Genomic DNA, 7,513 nt, shown 5'->3' with positions numbered 1-7,513 from the left:
TGTTAGATAAGCCAGTGATAGTAAATAGCTTTACGATATAATATGATAGCAAATATTAAAGATCAATTATGCATTATTGTGCAAACTCTTACACTCTTTGTCTAATTTTATCGTTTCTGGAGTGATTTAAGTAGATTGCAGTATATTATATGTTAGGTTATGTAGGTACGTTGTTGTACTTTTGAAGGTGGAAATTCAACACAAACTGCGGCATTTAGGCAGAATCGTTACTAACTGATAACGTGTATTTAGCAATTTAATGTCTAAGGCTCCGTAAGTTAAAAATGTACATTGAAATATATATAATTTAAATGATGTTCTTTCAACAATCATATTTAATATTAAATATCCAAAGATAAACATCATACGTACGAACTTCATCCAGGAAATAATTCGGAATCGAACTTTTCGTAGATTTACAACGCTGTGAAACTACAGCCGACATACTTTGTTTTGATGCAGCATGAGCCTAATTTCTAATAATATTATGATTAAAAAGGAAAATTAAATTAAACGTTTCAGGATGTAATCACTTTATCATCATAATGGAAATAACTTTAGACATTTTACCACTGTCAACTAAATTCAGTGCCGTGGATAAAAACCTATGTATGTTTATGTTGGAATACGGTAACTTAATGACGCTTAGATCTGTATGTTCTGTGATTGATAACACTGATGGAACACTACTGATGGGGATCTCTCTGATATTAATTTGCGGCTTAGTTTGATACTTCAACAACATCATATAGTCGATGGTTCGATCATATTACACGAGAATGTCAAATTTTTAAGAAGCAGTATGAGTAAAGAAGGGGAAATGTCCTTAAATTGGCGCATGCGCTATACTGCTTTTTAATCCCTGTAAAGATATTTTAATATTTCATACATTTTATAATGATGGTACTAAAGAATATAAACTTGGGCTTTTCCATTTTCACAATGACAGCAATTTATATTCAAATGGTGGCAAAATCAATTCTGGTAATTAAAAATCATTTTGAAGGTTGGTCAAGAATTTTTCGTAGAGAAAAAGCAGTAAATGGTTGGTATAGACTACAGTGGTGCTTTAGACATTTCAAATGTAGCTTAACGTCACAAAAAAAAATTGTGCTTGCCTGGACATTATGGTGAAAGTTTGTTATTACCAAAGTATCAAAATTGTTTAGACCGAACTTTGACGGTAGGCACTCAACGCTCTTGAATTACGCAAAGCAATGAATAGCGATTAATTGATGCAATAGCATGACACAGTTTGTTTGATACTTAGCTTAAATCGTTTGTAATGTCAAGTTAGGTTTGGCTCTGATTTAGTTTCTGGTCTCTGTGTATTCAACACAAATGATAGACGATGACTGCACTAAAGAATTTCGCCTCTATTAAGAAATTTAAGGAATATTGTCTTACATAATTCACCTTATTCTAATTGTTCAGTTTGGGCTGGGGTAGTAATTAATCATCGGAGGATATTCAAAATATTATTTAAACCATAAAACAATTAGGCTGTTAATTGGTTTGCCGTTATTTTACTTTTTGACCGGTATCAGCGGTACGTTTTTTTTCCCTCTCCAATCGACTGGCGACCAGGCGACTGAAATTACCCTCTATCTCTTTTAAAATGTAACAGCTACTGCAAGACTAGTTCGACAGTAACTTGAAATATCTGCCATGTTATTGTTTACATAGGGGATACGTATTCTGGTATTTAATTGATTCATTTTCATGACAATAAAGATGACAATAAGTTGCTTCTTTTTTAAGAAACTTCAAGCTGGCCTAGTAAACGTTAAATTATTTCTGTTTTTTGTTGTTGAGTGAATATTCCTAGCTTTTGTGTGTGTTCGTGCATGGTTTTTGATAATTGGTGTCAGTCCATGAAACAGATCATAAGATGAAACTTGTATACTTCAATCTGAGTATAATGTAACCTTCGGTTGCGAGTATTCGTCTGTTTGATTTATCAATATATATCAATTAAAATATGTTTTAATCATCCAAAGTGTTCGATTGTTTAATCACTTTATATTAGCTGATGATATTTCATATCTGGGTCATACGCAAACGCTCTATCAAAGTGAGCTCTCTTTTATTACGCAACTACGATTGAGACATTTCAGATCATGTAACTGAACCGGCTTGGTCGCAAAATGACCTTAAAGCTAAAAACTAGTTTGTACTGAGCGACACACACTTCTCAAATAACGTGTTGTGGTAAATATATATTTAACAATGATATTCACTACGAATAATAGACAGGGGGCAATCCGCGGAGTTGCATATCTCATTGCCAGCACACTGAAATACACTGAAACTTCCATGCAGTTAACCAATGTTGACAAACGTGTTGTATAAGCTTGTTAACGCCTTTATAATGTGCTTACGTACCCTAACAGTATGTATGTATGTATGGGTGTATGTATGTATGTATGTATGTATGTATGTATGTATGTATGTATGTATGTATGTATGTATGTATGTATGTATGTATGTATGTATGTATGTATGTATGTATGTATGTATGTATGTATGTATGTATGTATGTATGTATGTATGTATGTATGTATGTATGTATGTATGTATGTATGTATGTATGTATGTATGTATGTATGTATGTATGTATGTATGTGTGTATGTATGTATGTATGTATGTATGTATGTATGTATGTATGTATGTATGTATGTATGTGTGTGTGTATGTATGTATGTATGTATGTATGTATGTATGTATGTATGTATGTATGTATGTATGTATGTATGTATGTATGTATGTATGTATGTATGTATGTATGTATGTATGTATGTATGTATGTATGTATGTATGTATGTATGTATGTATGTATGTATGTATGTATGTATGTATGTATGTATGTATGTATGTATGTATGTATGTATGTATGTATGTATGTATGTATGTATGTATGTATGTATGTATGTATGTATGTATGTATGTATGTATGTATGTATGTATGTATGTATGTATGTATGTATGTATGTATGTATGTATGTATGGTGCGCCAGAACCTGTCATACTTCTTTGGTTATTGGACTAGTCTGTGCCGAGTTAGGACGCGCGGTGCATGTCAAGCTTGTTTGTGCCTTGGTGAAGTGCTAACATCTCACGTAATTACATGCACATTAGAGAATATTGCTTCCTAAATATGAGATTTCATTTCGCATATGTAACAATCATATTTTGGAATACAGGATATCAAATGGTATGGACATTTTTTATAACTGACTAAACAATACAGTTAATTATGTTCTCCAAATTTCAAACTACACCAAATACATTATCAAATGGATCAACGCGGAACTAAATGTTCAATATGAATATGTAAATTTGAGTTAAAATGTAAACAAAACATAGGTAATACACTAAAATTTAAATATGAACAAATATGCACTATAAATTCATGCATGCACAACCCATACATGTATCTGCTTTTCGTCTACTATATACAGTAACCACCTGTTATAGTAGCCATGTCTTAAGGTTTAAACCAAACAAGGTTAGAAGGCATTATTTTTAGTTGTTGAACGTAGTAATTAGAATAATAAACAATGGCATACTCATGCAATGCTGAGAATTAAATGTAAATTTCCGATACATTTCGAATACAAAAGAAGATTCGACAGTAGAGGTATGTTTAAGTTAGGCTACAGTGATGCTTTCATCTCCGTTAATGGAAAATTAACAACACACACACGCGCACGCACCCACAAATGCAGGAACCCCATCGGAACTCCTTATTAAAACAAAAAATTGTTCTTGCCTGCATGGACATTTCTCATGGTGTAAGTGTTATATTACATTAGTAAAGGAATTATTTGTACCGGCATTTTGACGGTAGGTATTGACCAGTTTTACTGAACGCCCACTGATGAATTATGCAAAACAATGATTGGAGATAGATTGATGAAATCAAAGTACGTACTTCGACTTGATACTAAGTTTAAATGATATTGTAAAATCAAATGAGGTTTGGCTCTAATTAACATTTCAACAAACGAGTTTCATACCCCGGAAATGATGACTAATTTACTTGAATTATGAAAAGGAATGAGACACAGGTCTCTGTGTGTGTATTTTTTTTCTGGTGTCTGTGTATGCAGTACAATTGATGGAACATGAGTGCGCTAAATTATATCGTCTCTATCAAGAAACTGAAGGACTATTGTCTTAATTAATTCACCTTATCTAATATTTCAGTTTCGGCTGGGGTAGTGATTAATCATCGGAGGACGTTCAATACTTTATTTTAAACATAAAACAACTTAGGCTGCTAGTTGGTAAGCCGCTATTTTACTTTTCGACCGGTATCAACGGTAGCCTATGTTTGTTTCCCTTCCGATCGAAATTTCAGGAAAAGCGATTGAAATTTACACTCTATCCTTTAAGACTTAAACCATGCACCTACTGTAGGCCTAGTATGCCAATATTTGAGTGCAACGTTATTGTTTACATCAGGGGATGCGTATATATTCTCGTATTTGATTTATTAATATTAAATTTAATTACAATAAAGGACATTTACAAGTTGCTTACATTTTGAAAAAGATCATGGACTAGTTCAAGTTAAGTAATTGTGGGTTGTGCTATACTGGTCTTTGGGAAGTAACTTGTTGTTCGTGTTTAACCTTGTACCGTTTATTCTTGTTTATTAATATTAACAAAGAATTTCATTGGAATGTGTACTCACATGGATGACGAGAGGTGAACGGGACAATACTTTGAAATCCAATATCTGTTGATCTCCAAGAAGTTTCAAGAAGTCGGGAAGGTAAAATTTCGTAGGAACTTTACCATTAGAAAGTAACGATCGTTATGCTATATAGTTTAAAGTTTATCCGGTATAAAATCAAACTGATCCTCTCAACAAACGTAATCCTCCACAAAGAATCATCTTCTCAGCCCACGAAAAGATGTAGGTCTCTGGATAATAATATTGATCCTTAATTCGTGATAGCATATAGCCTCCATCCATCTGGAATATCGAAATCATCGCGAAAGATTCACAAGGTAAAATCCTGGCATATTAATCCAACGACAATAATTTGCACAAACATTTCCATAGATGTAGATCGCACCAGTAGAAGGCTGCACTGTCTTTAATTTGGTGTATTTGAGGAAAATATTATTTCACTAAACGGGTACACTATCAACCGCAGTCCCTGTACGTTCAATTGCTTACGTTGGATTTGATGCACGAGCAACGAGCCTATTCAAACTAGCATTAATACAATACTGTAAGACTAGATACAGAACATCGGTGCCTGGAATGTTCACAAAGCCACCTGCGGTTTTCTTTTCATTCATTTCATCTTTGTATAAAGAATGGGATTTTACTCGTATTGTTATGCAAATCATAACGGACGTTCCTTGCATTTCGAGAGTGTTCTTGAATCACGTGTGTGACCCACCGCTCATATAACAACTAAATTATGTATTCTAGTTTTATTCTGTCGGAAAACTTGGATTATCCCTCGATACCGATCTTGTTTTTACCGATACACTAGATTTTTCAACTGAAAATGAAAGCTTACCGGCAATAAAATTGGGTTATTGGTTAGAAATCAGACCAATAATTCGGTAAATAATCAAATTTTTTATTGTCAATGAAGTTTTTCGACCGATAATGCAGGTCTATCGTTCAATATGCTGGATTAAAGACTGATTAACCTGGATAATCGTTTGTATTCATATATGCCAAATCTCGATCGTCGTCCTGTTTTCAAATTCTGTAAATAAACACAAGTTTGTCTTTTTACTCCTCGCATAACTATAACACTCTAAATAATGTACAGTTAGTCTGTTAATATAAATCAAACCAAATCGGTTATGAAAACGAGCTTTTACGGTAGTAAGCTGTACATTACTCTGGTTCCACATTTGTTTCTCTTGATGTTTAATATCTACGTCATGATGTTCTTTGAATATTCATTACTGTGAACTTCAACAATGAGCGAACGTCAATGCGGCCCTTCCAATCTCAAATAAACATGGATGATCTAAATAATCCTACAACCTCACTCCGGCTATCCTGACCGTACTCCACAGTATTTATTTACAGAGAAATGAGAACTGTGTGGCCATCAATGCTGATATTGTTAAGGCCAGTGCAGAGATATGGTTTCACTTTGAATGCAAAATTTATTAAGTGTATTTTTTAGATTGAATGCTAGTCTGTAACGTTGGACTCTTTCGTTTTAGGCTAAGTAGATTATTATTTGTATATTTAAAACAAATATTTATAGGTTCATTTTGATAAATCTGTTTCGCTTCAGGACTACCGTAGCAAAGTTGTTCGTTAAAATTGTTATGCTTAATTCAAACAAACAGTAAATTATAGTTTGGATGTTTCCAGTTCATCTTTAGTTCTTCAAAGGATTTAATCTAGAAAAGAAATAGCTGGGTGATGACGGGTTACAAGCTTTATGTACTTCATTAAATACTCTCATTAACCGACTTAAAACAAGTTACCTTAATTTGATTAACTGCAATCTAATTTTGAATACTCTGAAGATTTTGGTAACACTCTTGGTAAGTCGTAATACGGTTGCTTTATGGTTTACACTTTCTTTTCATCACTGATGTGTTACGTAACGTTTTCTTAAGAGTAACTTCATGTAAATTAAAATAGCATTACACGATGTAATAATACATGCAGATAGAATGCTTGTAAATGAAGCAGAAAAAAACTTACACTAAATTTGTGTCAGATAACACAAATGTAATTTATCCTGTATTATTAGTTCAAACATTTTATTTCTTATAAGCAGGTGTACGGCCCAATCCATATGGTAAGATAGGTTGATAATATTACCATAGGAGTTAACCTTACATGGCTTTGCTATAGGGAGACGAAAAAAATGTTTCAAATAAACAAAAAAGGACAATTGCAAGCTTCGTTAAACGTTAACTTATTTTCACCTATAACCTAACATGATCAGATTTTAACGTCTTTCCGGTTTTCACACCCATACCGTTCCTGTTACACCCTCGAAATGGATCAACTAACTTTTTGCGTTATAATTTCTTCTTGTTAAACAATGTTTCCCGCCAACTCCTAAAAGAGGGGTAAAATATACTTCACATACGTCAACATTGTTTCATTTTTGTTTATAGTAAAATATTGAAGCGAATGTAGCCCAGAACTACAGGTAAATAATGGAACTTAAGCACACCAATACATCCACCCATCCCCATCCCCTTCCCTCCACTTTAATCTTCCCGTGCAATATATATGGTGCTGCATATCTTACATACCAACGGTTGATCATGACGTCATATATGCTAATTATTCAAAATACCAAACCCAATCCACTTCCCAGCCAATCAACTTAATTTCACTTGTGCTAAACTTGAACTTAAGTTCGTGTTATTCCTTTACGTGTTTATTATCAGTAGGTGGTCTTATTAAACACTGACGTAAAATAAGATCAGCCAATTTTCCAGTCAAATTTTCTCGTTATACAACCAAATACCCCTAACGTCGTGCAAAAAGAGAGACTT

This window comes from Apostichopus japonicus, chromosome 7 (genome assembly GCF_037975245.1).
Source record: "Apostichopus japonicus isolate 1M-3 chromosome 7, ASM3797524v1, whole genome shotgun sequence".
Taxonomy (NCBI): Eukaryota; Metazoa; Echinodermata; class Holothuroidea; order Aspidochirotida; family Stichopodidae; genus Apostichopus; species Apostichopus japonicus.
Note: the sequence above shows the minus strand (reverse complement) of the source record.